At 34.7% G+C, this 17,111-nt stretch overlaps 1 protein-coding gene across 5 annotated transcripts in view; it reads left to right on the top strand.

Annotated features, from left to right (window-relative positions):
* CDH18 (cadherin 18) overlaps positions 1–17,111 on the top strand; it is a 530,347-nt gene that overhangs the window by 113,220 nt on the left and 400,016 nt on the right. For all 5 annotated transcript variants that reach the window (XR_009208059.1, XM_058421421.1, XM_058421423.1 and 2 more), the window contains exon 2: positions 3,203–3,301. The gene's annotated coding sequence lies outside the window, so the exon portion shown is untranslated. The remainder of the gene's footprint in view (positions 1–3,202; positions 3,302–17,111) is intronic.

The raw sequence follows: 17,111 nt of genomic DNA, 5'->3' as shown, positions 1-17,111 counted from the left end.
ATCTCACTTACTTTGAGAATAATGTTAAAGAGTCCTGGGTAAGAGTTCTCTCTAATTAAGCTGTCTTCTCTAGATAAGTACCTCCTTCAATATTAGGAACTCTAGGGAAAAATAAAACAAAACAAAACAAAAAACCAAACAAACAAACACACCAAAAAAAAACCCAAAACAAACAAGCAAAACCCCCACAAAAAAAAAAAAAAAAAAAAAAAAAAAAAAAAAAAAAAAACACCACAAACCCAACTTCAAATATATAACACTTCAAAACAAATGAAGAAGTGAGGAGCTACAAAGTCTATGGTTGTATACATCCTTTCAGGTCACCAGGTGTTTTGTGTATGCTACTGAACTCTGACATATCTAAGATAGTAATTTTGTATCTCATACTCTAAAGGGCAAGCACAGCTCCTCCTAAAGCTGGAGATTTGCATTCTTCACCAGGTTTGGGCAGGCAGAGTGCAGAGCTAGCAGTAGGGCTTGTCGTATTATTCAGTTGAGTAATCAAGGTGAGATTAGTCTGGGAAAGCATATTTGCTGTGTTAATAATGTCCCTTGGTTGTTTATAGTGATGGTTGATTGGTTTGAGTATTTGTTATTGGTTTTTTTGGGGGGGTTGTTTCAGTTTTGTTTTGCTTTGTTTTGTTTTTTCTGTTGTCTCAGAATGTTTTTCTATTCGAGCATTTCACTGCCATGTTTTAGTCTCCTCTGGAGAGTCCATGACACTCACTTCCGGGAGTCATCCTCTAAAAGGGACAACTATTTTTCTAGTGATTTCATTTCACTGCTTTTGGCATACTCAGGACTTATCTCGAATCTGGTTTGAAAACATTACAGCATAGCTGAGTGAGATTTAGCTGCCTTAATGTCATGTTAGATGTCTTGTGATATTTACTCATGGTCAGAAGACTGCCTCAAAAGCTCAACTGTAGAATCCAGTTTTATATCTGACTCTCCCATTTGGATGTCATAAGGCATCTCTGTTTAGCCAGTCTCACCTACAATGTGTTCTCACTCTGAATGTCTGGCTAGAAGTTGGTGGCTGACTACAAATGTCCATTTGCCCTTTGTACCAAAACTTTGTAATTTCCACTGTACGAAGAGCTTTTTTTTTTTCCTTATTATGATACTTTTTAGTATTTATAGTGTGTATTAAGCTTTATTTATTATCCCATTGAGCAGAACATTTGCAAACCTAGAAAAAAAATGCTCATGCAGATCACTCAATACCTAACCAGGTAGTTAATTTCACATCAAGAAGAAAAAACAGTCATGAATTCCCAGAAATAGTGTAGTAAAAATATTGGACAAATTTGGGATCTTAAGAAAACACACTAATAAAAGTAAAAAAATAAATACAGCACAATGGCCTAATGTATTGGGTTCTACTCACTGTGAATACTGTAGCTAAGAGGAGACAAGCTCTAAAATCAATTAATAATGACAACAGCAATTGATGATTAGTATGGACAATAATATAAATATTATTATTTATAATAATAATAATATATTGTTTTAAATCACAGTGGCAATTTCATGAAGTTAATATATTATTAGTAATGATATGATTACTTTTACATATCTCAGTGTTTCAACAGAACCTTAAATCTCATAGGAAACACATCAGAATGGAAGAACAACCCAGCTGTCATTCTTAATAGAATTATAATTCATAAAGATATCAATAACAGTTACTGTAAGATTAATCCTAGCCAGAGCTTAATTATCCCAGTGAAATACTGTAAGAAATAGTAAGGGGGAGATCAGTGGAAGTAAGGCAGAAAAAAATAGCAAAGGTTAAAACAGATAATTTAACAATTACGAAATTTAAAAATTCTGAAGAAAAGAACGTAGGAAAAAAACCCAGATATGACTGCAAATCGTATAATACTTTAAAAGGAAAAACTCATCCAAACTGATACTTTTTCTGTTGTATAGAAGAATTACAGACCCACATGCAATTAAACCATGTCACTGATAACATATTTCAGTTGTAACCAAGAATCAGCAGCCTTGTTCTGGGATGCTTGACATTTTATCTATAAATGGCTTACACTGTGCAATGTAGGTACTGTTGGTTTTCTAGCTGTTACTATTTGTAGTTTCTCTGAGTGGCTAGAGATTTCTGAGGCTTACCAGTTATATTACAAGGAGGCAAATGAGAGGCAGTAAAAGTGATATTATTGTGGAGCCATTTCTGCAAATTCTGACCCAAACATTTGTTCATGGACTTTAGGGTATATTTGAGAACTTGTTTGTCAGTAGCAAGGTTTCTTGACTAGAAAACTTATGCCTCGTTGTGGGGCAAAACAAAATACCTGCATCTGAAACCAAAGGTTAGGCTTGCCTGTAGTTTTCCTATTTCTTATGAATGATTAATGAGTATTTTAAAGCAAGCATTTTAATAAAGAAAAAAGATAAGTTTATTTCAATTTTTATATTGTATACCTAGATTCCATTTATGGTTTCACATTAACTAGTATTCTACATATATATCATTGGATATTCTGATAGGGTGCTTACAGAAACAATGCAAAAAATTTCTTGATGATTTAATATATCTTTAACTCTTTAACTTTTTGTCGGTTGATGCATTCATTTTTATTAGTATCATATCCTATGAGATTGCTTAGGCAATGGTAACTAAGAAAAATGTTTAATGAGATTATACTGATATAGGGCATATTTGAGAAGGGTTAGTAAGTAATATATATAAATGAAGAAAAATATTTTCTACAACAGATTTAGCTCTAAATTCGTCCAAAACCAGGACTCGATTATTTTTGTTGTTTGAGTATTTTTAGTGATTTCTGAAGTTTCTGAATCAATGCCTCTTTGTTTTTCTACTACAGTAATTAATTTGATTGTATTCAAAAGGTTTTCAAATTAGCTCATTTTCCTGTATTTGGCATGAAATATGAATTTACATATTACTCCCAAGCTACTTACAAACCTTGAAAATACCATTTCTGAACATTTAATTATTTCAATTAAAGTTCCAGTTTTGAACACCTGCTTAAAAATATAAATCTGTGCATTACTGTAGTACAGACTCTATAGATTTACCAGGATAAACATCTTAACATCTGCATGTTCTACTGCAAAGGACAGTCCAATGCCTATGCTGTTTTCTGTTTGCTTAAGTATCATGCAAAGAAAAATAGTGTTTTCTGACCATGTTCAAAATGTTGTTGTTCTGTTTCAGTGAAAGCTACTGATTTATCAGGCTTTTGGTATCTTCAGTGGAGGCTTGCAAGACTGTTTGGTGGAAAAACATATTTCTAAGGTCTTGGTTAGTCATCAAGTAAGTACCTTCTTGTGTTTTTGTATAGGTTTCATTCAGGTCCAATGAAGAGTTTGTGTTGTCTTAGGTAAATAACAAAAATTACTTCACCATTATTTTGATTTTTTTTTTTTTTTTCTACAAAAACATTTTTCTCTAATACCTGGTGCTCCTTTACAGTCTATAACCATTTAAATCACTATTTATAAGTATTTTAGGGGAAAAAAAAAAACACAAAAACAAACAAACAAACAAACAAACAAAAATCAACCACAACCTAAAAGGAACATTTTCTTAGTATACCTTTTCAGTATCTATCAGAATGATGTTCAGTGACCTGTATTACTCCCAAACTATGAAGCATAAGGAGGAATAAGAATTGACAGATCATCTCAATATGTTGTGCCACTAGCCTGGTGAAAGTGGTCAAAAATTGTGTCCAGCAATCAAATACTAAACTGCATAAATCCAGTTAAAGTGTACCCAAGCAGCCAGGTTATATTATTATCATCATCCACCTGACTGACAATTCTGATTGTCCCATATTTCTTACTATATCACATACTTTATTGTTCATAGCAAGATAATCTTAAACATTTTTTATTCAATTAGATGAAGAGTAAGTGACTCAGTCCAAGCAGATCTGCTTGTCAACTAATACCTGTTGTCTGGAATAATGAATTTTCATACCTATTCTTTCTCTTTGTTTCTAAACCTAAAGAAAAAACAGGTTGGTGGGAATAGGAAATAGTTTGAAATAGGAAAATTAAAATATAAAATTAAAAAACTGTAAAAATGCAGAATAGGAGGGAGCTGTCTGTAACATTAAAATGACACTTACATATTCTACTTGGATTACAGACTTAACCTTTTAAAAATTATGCTGATGGAGATTAGAGAACTGAGGCACTCTTTATGTCACTTCTCATCAAAATGTAGTGATTTTGATTTTTATTTTTATCACAGAATGCATAAATTTTATTTTAATTTTCAGTTAAAAATTTGCTTCAGTCTGAGTGGCAATGTTTGAACTGGTCTCAAAAATATGTATTTGAATCTATTTAAAAAAATATTCCATGTTTTAAAAAATCACAGTCCATGAATACTAGCAATGCTTATTTATTTATTTGTTCTTTGATGAAATAGAAAATTTAATTTTTGTGATGAATATAATTTCCAATTAGTCAGTCCAATACATAACCTTTTATCACTACTTGGCTGTATCAAAAATAAAGATGTATTTCTCTCTAAGGAACAAGTACCAAGGTTATTTATTTTAGAATCTGATATCTCTGACTCACTGTGTCATTCATTATAATTTAACTTTTAAAATAATAGAGTAAGAATTTTTACTCATTTTAATGCTGTTTTATGATTTTAGCCTAACAAAAGTAGATGTTGATTTAACTGATTGAATTGTCAGGAAGGATGATGAAACTCAAATGTTTAATTCAGTTAGCACTCATAGAAGGTAATATCTAATCTAAAGCTAGGAGGTTTAAATTCAGTGAAAAATAAAAAGGTACTCAAGTACTAGAAACCACAGAAATAAAATTTAAGTTTTTAACCAGCTGACCTGTCTAGCAAATTTTGCACAGCTAGTCTCGCTCTGTAATTTAGTATACTTGGAATTTTGAATACCTTTAAGACTCTAAATGCAGTCTGAATGTATCTATTTAAAAGTTAATTATTTTTTTCTTGTTTAGTAACAAGTTAATTCCATTTACAAGTGCAGAATTATTAAATTAGAGTGCACATCTGTGTCATTCAAAAGGTTACACAAAATGTTTACTTGTGCCCCATCTTCAAATATACAAAAAAGGGAATATATTCAGTCACATAGACTAAGAAATGTAATAGACTAAGAAATGTAATATAGATCATATTAATATTTTCATTCTACATCCCATTATTTTGTTATTACAGTGTCTAAATATATGTAGGGTTCATTGTGTCAGTTATGTATGGCCAAGTTGGAGAAGAATATTTTAAGAATGTGAATGCTACAGGTGTTTTTTTCAATGTCATTGAATGTCATGATAGTTTTTTACACTCTTTTAAATGTTCAATAATTTTGGTTTGCTTTTGTATTTCCTTTTATCACATTAACATAAAAGTGAAAAATCTCTTATAGGGAGCAAAGCCTTTTTTCTTTTTTCTTTTTTTTTTCCCTTTTCTTTTTTTTTCTGGTGGTGTGCTAAAAAAGCGAGAATGATTGATGTCAGTGACTCATGGTTAAAGATGTTGCTGCTTGAGTGGTGTGACACAGGCATGATCTCTTTGAGTAGGTTACAGTGTAACACAGAGAGGTGGAATAAAGGCATTCAGTTATAAGGGACTCATCAGATGACACACTCCCAAATTCACGATCTCTTTACTATTACAATTCTGTACATCTTCAAAGCTTTTGAACAGCTTTAGCTGTGCGATTCCCTTTCATGTCAGCAGGAGACAAGCTTTGCTGTGAGAAGATTTAGCTGGCTTTCTTTCACGTATTTTTTTACTGAGCAAAACAGACCCTGATCACTTTTATTATGACAGATTATGAATTCTGAAAGTATGTTTAGGCAAGAGTAGATTAATTAATAATGAAGCGTGTAATAAGTAATCAGTGTAAGCTTTCATATTGTCTTAGCAGTCTTATTTTCCATCTATAAATTTCTTTCTCTATTTGAGTTACTGAACACTTAACATAAATTTTCAGTATCTCCTTGATATTATTTTGTCCTTAGTCCATATTTTCTTTTCCCTTTACTTAGATGAAAATAAGAAAATTTGGATTTGTGACTTTGAATTATTAGTTGCAAAAGCACCAAAACAACTTCCATCTGAGTTGGTGCTAAAATTTCTATTGATGTTATTAATTTTAAGACAGAATTTTACAGATATGATACTCAGTGAACTGAAAATAGGTTGTACAAACTCAGTAAATACCTGTCATAATGCTTTTAGGAAAGAAATAAATAATTTATCTCTCACAAATATTTGCTGGTTTAGTAAAAACGTTCTTAGATTTAAATAAAAAGATTATACTAAAATAGGAGAAAATAAAGCATCAGCTGCATTGCAGTGGAACTTGAAATTCCTGAACTTAAAGGGAAAGAAACTGTCATTCACCATTAAGTCATTTTAGTTTGAAGACAAATGGGCCATGAACGAAATGAAGACAACTTTCTATGGTGTAGGTTTCTAGTACCATCAGAAGAATTGTTATAGTTATAAGAAATGTTATATCATCTCTGTTTGAAGGACCTCCACTGGCCAGGAAGGATGAATTGGTCTGGAGAAAGCTATCTTGGCTTTTTGGTATTGATTCAGATAGTTTGAGATTCTTTAAGATCTCTTGCCATGAATTGGTATGTAGCTCAGCTGCTCTGTTGCATCCTGAAGAAATGTAAATGATCTAAAAAGCAAGATGCATTTTAAAAAATGCAATGGGTGAAGTGTGAATACATGGAAACATATGCAATATGTGTTTTAAATTCGTCACAGGAGTGTCACAGGAAGCTACATTAGGGACTAGTACCTTGTTGTGTATTAAAACAAATGAGGTGAAGAATCTTAAGTTAAAAGTTACATGGTTTCCTTATCAACTAGTATTCTATCTTCTACAGGTTAAATTATTCCCTCATTTCTTATGTGTCCTGGTTTAGGGAGAATTTGGGAGAAAACCCCTGAATGGGGTCCCTCTGGGGAGCAAACCCAAACGGCCTCCCCTCACCCCCCCAGCCAGTCTGGGAAACAACTTCCTCAGAGAACAGTGGAAAAAACTATTTTACTTAACAAAGTGCCCACAAGTACAAATATTGAATAATATGAAACAATAAAACCTTTCCTTCTGGAGTGAGATGGCAAATTGAGAAAGTTCTTGCCATGGATGTAGCTCGGCTCTCTCTCAGTCTCTCCTCAGTCCCAGTCCCTCCGGCGCTGCTGGAAAATGCCGAGGTCCAGGCTCCGGTGGGCCGCAGGTGCAGCCCCCAGAGCTCCCCTGAGTTTTCAGTCCAGAGCAGGTTTAAACAGTTCCAAGGAAAAGGAAGGGGGAAAAAAAAAAAAAAAAAAAAAAAAAAAAGCCAAAAAAAAAAAAAAAACAGTTCAGGGAACATCTCTGCCCTAGCTAGATCTCTGTCCTGCAGTCTCTCCAAGCCTCAGCCAAACACCCTGTCTGGAGAAGAATGTGGAGGAGTCAGGCAGTTTTCTCAAAACAAACTCCGTGCTTCTCCTTGCTCTTAGAACCAGTCTTAAAGGCACAGAACTCAATATACAGCACAAACAGAACAGATGATTGGGGATAGAGGCATCAGAAAGTCACCCTAGGACATTATGTTAATTGATCTGCATGCTCAGTCTTTCTCTTCTTTTGAGTCAGTGGGTTTCTTGGGTTGGTGGTTCCCGATTCAGTGGTTGCAATCTCCCTCTGCTGGAATTACCTTTTACCCGGATGGAGATTATTTCAGCACAGTTGCTGAGTTGGTTTTATTAGTTTCTTTCTTGTCTTGGGAGTTATGCCAAATCTCCTTGTGGCCCCTAAATTTTGCATTCTCTGTACCCATTATCAATCACATATCCTTCTTTCCAAGCTTTCCTAAACTCCCCCTAGGTCTGAAATAATTGAATTTATCTTTTAAGAACCTGGACAACAGTGCCAACTTTATACAGACCAAGTTCTGTGTATCCAGAGGCATGTTTGGGGGCCTGTTGTGGTCATTGGTGTTCAAAGATGCCATCTCTCCCACAGTGTAGGGGGAATCTTTGTTTGACCAGTGACATGCATATGAGCATGTCACTTATTTTCAGAGTCTGTCAATGCATCTGTCCATGAAATTTTTTCTGAATACCTTAAACAGGATGAGCTAACCAGATCTCTGCCAGGCTTCTGCCGGGCCTGGAATTAGCACTTTCCTATCATAAATTCCTCCCTTCTGTGACCTTAACAGTGTTTGAGACAAGTAACTCTACCTTTTAGATCCTAAGAACTATGGGTGAATAATTTTTTTAAACTAAATATCATTGAATTTCTCCACCATAAGGTGCACTCTTCTGGTAGTGCAACCTTTTTTGACCACTAAGGATGTGCTGTTTAGATTAGGGGTTGTCTTGTTCAGTGTTAGCTTTTTGACTTAAACAGTAAAAAAAACATCGTTTGTATTTAGGAAAACACTTTCAAGCTTAGAGTTCAACATTTTCTGTAAAACTCCAATGTGCAAGGACTGTTAGAATTGTAAATTGCAATGATACATGCTGTAGTATTCTCTAACCTTTGACAATACCATTCCTTCTTAATTTAGAATATATCATGTTTAAGCTAAACTCTACTCTGCACAGGGGCAGCCTCACCTTGGATAATATGTGCAGTTAATATTGAACTATTAGAGAATATCCAATGAAGGGATGTAAGGATGGTGAAAGGCCTTTAGTGGAAGCCCTGTGAGTGGTGGCTGAAGTCGCTCGGTCTGTTCAGCCAGGAGATGAGGAGACTGAGGGGAGACCTCATGGCAGTTACAACTTCCTTTTGAGGGGAAGATTAGGAAAAGTCTTCACTCTAGTGACCAGTAACAGGACCGGAGGGAATGGCCTGAAGTTGTGTCAGTGGAGGCTTAGATTGGATATTAGAAAGGGTTTTCACCCAGAGGGTGGTTGGGCACTGAACAGGCTCCCCAGGGAAGTGGTCACAGCACCAAGTCTGACAGAGTTCAAGAGTGTTTGAACAATGCTCTCAGGAACGTGGTGTGACTCTTGGGGCTGTTCTGTGCAGGGCCAGGAGCTTAACTCAGTGATCTCTGGCGGTTCCTTCCAACCCAGCTTTGTCATTCAGTGATATATGATTCTAAATATATGTGAAAGGAAAAGGATTTGAGATACACGTGTGTAAGAACTAGAGAAGATTTTGGGTGCAGTATGAATACAAATTGTGTGGGTGATTAATATTCGGTGAGACCAATGAACATTTAATTCAACTAATTTATGTAACAGAGCATCTAATTCTCTTTTTCCACTCCCAGTATAAATGCTATTTTCATCTCTGTGGTTGTTCATATCCACTAATTCCTGCATAACTACAGTTGCTGACAGTGAGTAAAACATTGACTTTGCTGTTACAAGTACTCTTTGAAGCCTACAGAGCAACACCGGCATAGATTGTTAGTAATAATTGAAATTACTTTTCTGAAAGTAACTTATCTCCTCCTAACACACCTTATATTTCTGTCTGCTGTAATTTTCAATCTTGTCTCCCTTTCTGGATATACAAAGAAAGCCATAGTGAGTAAGTATAGAGTGCAGGATTCATTAAAAATTGTTTGAACACTGTGCAGAGGATGTGCTGGGAAAAATACACAAAATGAATATTGATTTGCAGTGTGTGTTGGGAGTGAGAAAATGATGCATTTCAGAAAAAGCTTACTTTTGATTATTTAAAACATTCCCTCTGTCTTTGCTGATTAAAAAAAAAAAAAAAAAAAATCTATCTAAGCTATGTATTCCTACAGGAATGTGAAGAATACTCTATATTTTTAAACAATTGTTAGAAATGGATTAGCAGAAATATTAGCAGGAATATTATTAAAGCAGGATAACTATTGTTGTTTCAGTTAGAGGCAGCAAATTTCTATGGTTTGGGGGGGGATTGTTCTGTTTAGTTTTAATGTGAGGTTAAAAACAGAATGCTCTTGTTGGAATGTATAATCAAGAGAAGAGGAATTACAGCAGTTAGAAAAAATAGAGGAAGAAAGTAGGTGAATAAGTACAAAATAGTAAAAAAATCTGTTCCTGTAGTTTGTTATGTTTCTAAGGAATATTGGCCTCTTTTGATCTCAATTTCTTGAATGCCATGAGAAGCATTAAAAAACAAACAAACAAACAAAAAAACAAACAAAAAAACAAGAGAGAAACAACCCTCCTCCCAACCCCCCCCAAAAAAACTAAACCCCCCCCAAAAAAACCAAAAAAAACAAAAAAAACCACACAAAAAAACCACCCAAACAAACAAAAACCAAAACAAAAAACCCACAAAAACAAAACAGGAGGATTAAATTCAATTTATTACCCTAGATATAAGTCAGGATATTTTTCATTACATCTCTGCTCTTTCATGCTGTGACCCTGTAAGTCTTTGTGTTCCAGGCAGTTTAACAGAATTTCAGGCAAAGGAGGGCGACTGCTTTCCCTTTTGGCACTGATCCTGGCTGGGTGTTTTAGACAATCAGGAAGAATCCAATGAGAAGAATGGAAGTGAGCTAGGTTGCTCTACCTGACTACTAGTGAATGGGAACTATCCATCATATCATCATGGATTTTTTTACAATGTTTATTGCTACTGAAAGAGCACTTAGCAAAAGAAGGTAATTTAAAAGTCTGTTATTTCCTCAGGCTCTTCAAACAATTCTTACATAACTAGGTGATACAGATGATTTGCACAGTACTGATTAATGGGAGACAGCTGACTATTTGCATATTTTGTTTGTTATTAATTATGTGCAGTCTTTATGATTAGATCATTATTTTAAACTAATTAAGTATCCCTTGATGGACTCCTGAGTTGTATCTAGTTATGATAATTGCTGAAAACATTCTTGTGAGATTGTTACAGCTTACTGTGATATGTGCTTAGCCTTTTCTAAACATTGTGAAAAGAAAATAATTAACCCTTAGTCATATAAATATGCTTATTAAAGATATTATGTTTCCAAAAGGTAAATTGGGTACCAATTTACCAATCCAATGTCTAAATAACAGATGAAGATTTGAAGAAATAATCTAACTTTTCTCTGTGAACTGATTGCAACATATATCTGGTGAAATCACTTTTCTGACTTTGAATAAGAAGCACTCTGGTTCTTGAAGTTATGGGACAGAGAACGAATAGACAGAAGTTCCAGAATTATTTAGTTATGTTGGTGTGCTTTCATTTAGAGATGTATACCTCATGCAAAATGTTTCTTAAATGAGATGAGATTTACTGAGAGAGACTCACTCCAGGTGGCATGCACAAGCCTATGTGTATGGAAAGTTCCTAAGCAGAGTCCTCTTGGACATCTCATTGGATATATGCTTTTATTTAGAGTCCTGTTTCTTTGCAGAGATTGCTTTTTGAACACAACATTCAGCTTTAAGGCTGTGACCTAATCTCAAACATATTTTCATTAGCCTTCTACATTTGGGTTCTCCCAAATATACGCATGTTAAAATGTATGCTTCAAGGGATACTGAATGGTAGTGAGCAGTAGGTAGTATGGCATTCCACCCTGAAAGGGAAGGAAGAACCCAAGATTTGTAGATGCCTATTATCAAAAAGCAACGACAAAAGTTAGAGGATCCACTAATAGTTACAAAATTTCAATAATACATTATGCACACAACATGGAAGTTGGTACAAGCTAGTCACTTTTCTTATTGTATAACGCAAAGCAGTGGAATCTAAATAAGGGGTTGGGTGAAAGAGAGGAGAGGAGAGGAGAGGAGAGGAGAGGAGAGGAGAGGAGAGGAGAGGAGAGGAGAGGAGAGGAGAGGAGAGGAGAGGAGAGGAGAGGAGAGGAGAGGAGAGGAGAGGAGAGGAGAGGAGAGGAGAGGAGAGGAGAGGAGAGGAGAGGAGAGGAGAGGAGAGGAGAGGAGAGGAGAGGAGAGGAGAGGAGAGGAGAGGAAGGAAAGAAAGAAAGAAATTATAGCCTTTTGTTTTCCATTTGCATGGATGCATTTCATTTCATACTGTGCTATGTAGGGTAGAATAATTTTGGAAGTGCAGAGCTTCCCAAAACTAATGAGCCCATTCTGACTCCCAGAAGCAGAAATCGGTTTAAATAATCTGTCATAGTATCAACATTAGTAATGCTTTCTTTTTCAGTGCCCTGAGAATTAAGTTGCTTGATTTTTGAATATAAAATGCAATAAAGTAGGAAGAGTGTTGAAGGCAGGATGTATTTTTAGGCAATGAAAATGTTGTGTCAGCAAATCATGGTTGGAGAACCAATTCCCAGAACACCATTTTAGTAGGTTTATTCATGTTTTTTTCCTAGCCATCACTGTACCTTTATAATTCAGTTTTGCCTCAGTTGTATACTCCTTCATTATCAAGAGTTAATTTAACATCTTTTTTATTCTTTCCAAAAAGAGAAGATTCAGTTTTGCCCCCTACAGTTAATCACAGTTACACTAATTCAGTTCCTTCTGTTTTGTCTGGAAGATATCAAGACAGAAGCAGCAGAAAGAGTTTTGAAGATTTGTCATCATCATCCTCTTTCAGAACCTAACAGTACGCAGCATTGAAAATAGCAGTTTTGTATGTGAGGAAGTTAGGTACATTGCTCCCCCTTAAACTCCGTTTTTTTACCATGTACTTGCTGAAACTTCAACTTCCCTCAATGTAACTTCACTGGTGTTCAGACCTATTGCTTTGTGAGCACTGTAACCAAAATCTTCACAAGCATATCCCTGCTCATTTTATTTTCCATAGTTTTAGTTTACTCAGCTTATTTTGAGATCTTTCAATCTAAGGTGTTTGGGAATCTATTTGCTGATCTAATTACACAGATATCTAATTACACAGATATGAAGAAGCTCAGAATAGCACATTCATTTATGGAAACACTGGTACTCCTACATGTTCTCTGAAGAATGTCTCATATCTAGAATAAGGTATATTTTCTAATGTAATTTTCTGCCATAGAAGTTTACTTGCAGAGTGTCCTATCATATTGATACTTTATCTTTTCTCACCAGAAGTGGTTATTGTTATTCTCTACAGTGCCATTGCAACAAAACCTACTTGGTGCAGGATGTTTGGTTCTCATTACACGCTTTTCTACTTTTCAGAAATTGTTTTCTGAAATATACTTTCTTAGTATGCTGAGGCCTTTATGTCAGTGATTTATAAGCAGAAAAAAAAAAAAAGTGATTCTGGTAGAAGAGGAAAGCCTTGGCTTATTGTTCCTCTTCTTGCCATGAATACTCTAAGGAAAATTTGCAACTCACTTGTGAATGGGAACAGTGCCCACATAGCAGATGGCTATGAGTGAAAGCATAGAGAAGACCGAGTCCACACATTAAATATGTTTACTGAGGGCAGACTTCCCAGGCTAAAATTTCAACTCTTGTGCCAGGGATTAGGAGGACGTGCTACTATTAGTCATTTCCTAAAGAAGTCTAACTTGGAGAAATTACAACATTTTTCAGCATAAAAATCTGCATAAGAAGTCTACCATGAAGATAAATATAACATTTTATTTTTCATATGGGATTTGCAACAATTTTTAAATTTTCTTTTTAAAATCATACATGAAAATTTAAAATAAAATCAAAGAGAAGTAAATATTATCATTGAACAGAATATTAATTATTAAATAAAATTAACACAGCTTTTTATGCCCAAATTAGCATTGAATTAATAGCTGAAAGTGAGATATACTAGTTCCCCAGATTTTTTTTTTTCTTTTTTTCTATCAAAAAATTATTTTATTATCAGATTCCTCAAAGCTTATCTGTATCATTATATTACTGTAGAGGAAATTCCTCACACAGATACAATTGCTGAATGTCACCACTGACTTTCTTCAAGTCTGTTCCTCTTTTGCTTCTTATGGGACAGTCTTATCATTGTCATTTATTCCATAATACCAGTGTGTCTACTGATAACATCAGCTAACAAGTCCAGGGTAATCTCTTCTAGATACTTGTCCTTGAATCACATTTTTGTACTTGCTACACATGATTGTATGATTCAAAGTAAATGCAGACATTAAATTTTTTTAGGATCCTGGTCAATGGAAAAAATCAATAGGTGGTCTTAACTTCAGTGCAAGAAAGATTATGGAAAATTATTATAATATTTGAATGAGTACAGAATATGGTCCTTTTATTTTTATTTTTAATTTTATTTATGAGTTGACTGGTGTCCTTATACTTTAAACTACATGTTTAAGTACAGCTAGGATGATTAACTGAAATTTAGTATCAGGTTATTACTGCAGTAAAGGATATATACTGTTTGACTAGCTGCATTATTGAAAGCATTATTGACATATTTTTAGTATTACCACACATATAATTAAAAAAAAAATATATATATATTTCTCCACAGTTTGATTTTTGCTAATCACCTGTTCTGTATTTTAGACTTTTTTCAACTTGTCTTGTGGCAATTTTCAAACATAAACTTAAATATATTAAACACATAAATATAAATATATTATTCAAAAGATTAGATATTGAAGGGCTAAAGTCTGGGGGAAAAAATGAAAATATGATGCTCATTTATTCCTTTGGGAAGAAGAGGCAGTGTCAGCTACTCTCCTATATACTATTTTCCATCTTCACTCTTCTTTATACTCATGTGAACATAATCTTTGGGGAAAATGGGAATTTCATTGCTTCTTTAAGTCTCATATTCTTTCAAACACTCAAGTAGTAATACGGACAGTCAAAATAAGCTTGGTACCTGCCAGGAGATTACTCTATTGAATAAATTACAGTAAACTGTGGGAGGCATTTTTTTAAAAACCCATTCAAATCACAGATTTGATTTTGAATTAAAGAAAGATCTGCAAATATTCCATCAAGCAAAACATTAAATTAAAGTTGTTTTTTTGGTCTTCTAAAAAGACTCAGCAGAAATTTTTTAGACTTCAGAAGCCTAGTATCTAGGCATAAGGTGCTACCATCTGAGTAAATATGGTAAAATGTAAAGCATAGATAACTTGCACTACCTTAAGGAATGCATTATTTGCTTCAAGATGGGGCTTTTCATAAACTTAATTGAGCTTCAATACTAAAAAAAATGCTTATTGTTTGAACTTTGCAGAAAAGTCCATGGCATCTTGAAGGGTAGGAGGAATATGACTTCAGATACATAGAAATTCCGTTTTAGTCAGGCTACAGAATCTCTGACTTAATTTTCAAATATCTTCCCTTCTTCTGCTTGCAATAACTGGTTCCATCTCCCTCTCCCCTACAGAAAATATTTGTTTAAAAGGGTTTTGCCAATGACTTTTTTGTCATTTTTAATCACTAGCATCAGATTACATTATACAATGTGTGGGCTGGACTACAAAAAAAAAAAAAAAAAAAAATTAACTTCAAGAAAGACTTTAGCAGTTTAGCAAGCTATGTCTATTATTTGTCCAATAAATTAGCCATATCTTCTTGTTTATTATATTTATTCACAAATCTTTGTCTAAGCAGTGAATTAAAATATCACTGTTTAAAATGTTAATAGTGTTCAACATTAATAAAATTAATAATGCTTGGTACAACTATTATAGCATAAAGTAATTTGAATAATTGAATACCACTTTGTCCAGAGAAAACCATTTGTAACAGGACTTGCTTTTTCAAATGAAAGCAGCGTGAAAACTCCAAACGTTATGTTGACAAATGTTTTGTAAAACCTGCTGATTCCATTGTATATGTGTGGATAAGGCACCTCGACACTGATATTCTCTTAATATTATTTATAGCTGCAGCAAAAAGCAAATGGTAAGCGCACTCAAGTGCACAGAATGTTAAGTGTATAAAATGTAAAATCTCCAGCTTAAAAGGAGATCTATGTACTCAGAGGAGAAATAGCCTTTAGGGTGTTCACAGCAGGAAGAACCCAAGAGAGCAGATGAAAGCAGGTGTTGAAATGAGAGAGTATTCCTTCTTTCCATTGAAGATGTTGAGAATTTAGTTCAAGGGATTGCAGTTTCAATCTACTCATTTTTCAGCTTTTTTTTTTGCTGTGATTAGAAAGGATTACAATGAAATATTTAGTTTAAAGAAGATGCAGATTAGGTAACCTGCCATAGTGACCATGAGGATCTGATGAAAACTTCAGAACAGAGGCGGGAAATACAAGTCAATTATAAACTGGGGGGTAAGGGGGATTCAAACCAGACAGAGTGTCTCTTTAAAAAACACACTTAAACTAGAACATGACACTTTGATGCAAGGTTAGTAAAATATTAAAAATATATGGGAAAAAAACCCAATTGTATACCATGTTTATTATCGTATACAATGGCAAACAATGACATTTATTTTCCTGAAGAAAACCAAACGGAGTGACCCCAAGCTGAGTGAGGAATATAAGACACCTGAGGAATGGGCTGCCATCCAGAGGGCACTGGACAAGCCTGAGAAGTTGGAAATCTCATAAGGTTCAAGAAGGCCAAGTACAAGGTGCTGCACCCAAGTCAGGGCAAACTGCACTGCTAATACAGGCTGGGAATGAACAGATCGAGAGCAGCCCTGCAAACATGGTCTTGGAGTGGTTGGGGAGTGAGAAGCTGAATATGAGCTGGCCATGTGCACTCTCAGCCATGAGAGCAAACAGTATCCTGGGCTGTAAAAACCACTGGACTACTGCATCCTACTCAGGGGCCCACAGCAAGAGGGAGATAAGCAACTGTTGGAATGGGGTCAGAGGAGGTCCACCAACACCATCACAGGGAATGGAGTCTCCTGTGAGGACAGGTTGAGAGCTGTTTTTTTTCAGCCTTGAGAACGGAAAACTTCAGGCAGACTTTATTGCAACCTTTCAGTACCTAAAGAGGTCTTATAAGGAAGACAGAGATAAACTTTTTAGCAGAGTGATTGTGACAGAACGAGGGTTATTTGTTTTAAATTAAAAGAAATTAGATCCTTAAAATGTCCCTGATCATGGTAGGAGGACGACTTTTAAAGCTGTCTTTCAGCCCATTCCATGATTATTCCATGATAAAAGTAATCTCTCATACTCAATCAACTTCTTTAATCACCTCACTTTAATCATGATGTGGCTTAGAAGTTGAACTTTATCTAATAATCTACCACTTGAGCTGCGTGGATGCATTACACTAGTTGCAGTATATCCTAGCTACTGTCA

This window comes from Hirundo rustica, chromosome 1, assembly GCF_015227805.2.
Source record: "Hirundo rustica isolate bHirRus1 chromosome 1, bHirRus1.pri.v3, whole genome shotgun sequence".
NCBI lineage: Eukaryota > Metazoa > Chordata > Aves > Passeriformes > Hirundinidae > Hirundo > Hirundo rustica.
This window is presented reverse-complemented; position numbering and strand designations above follow the sequence as displayed.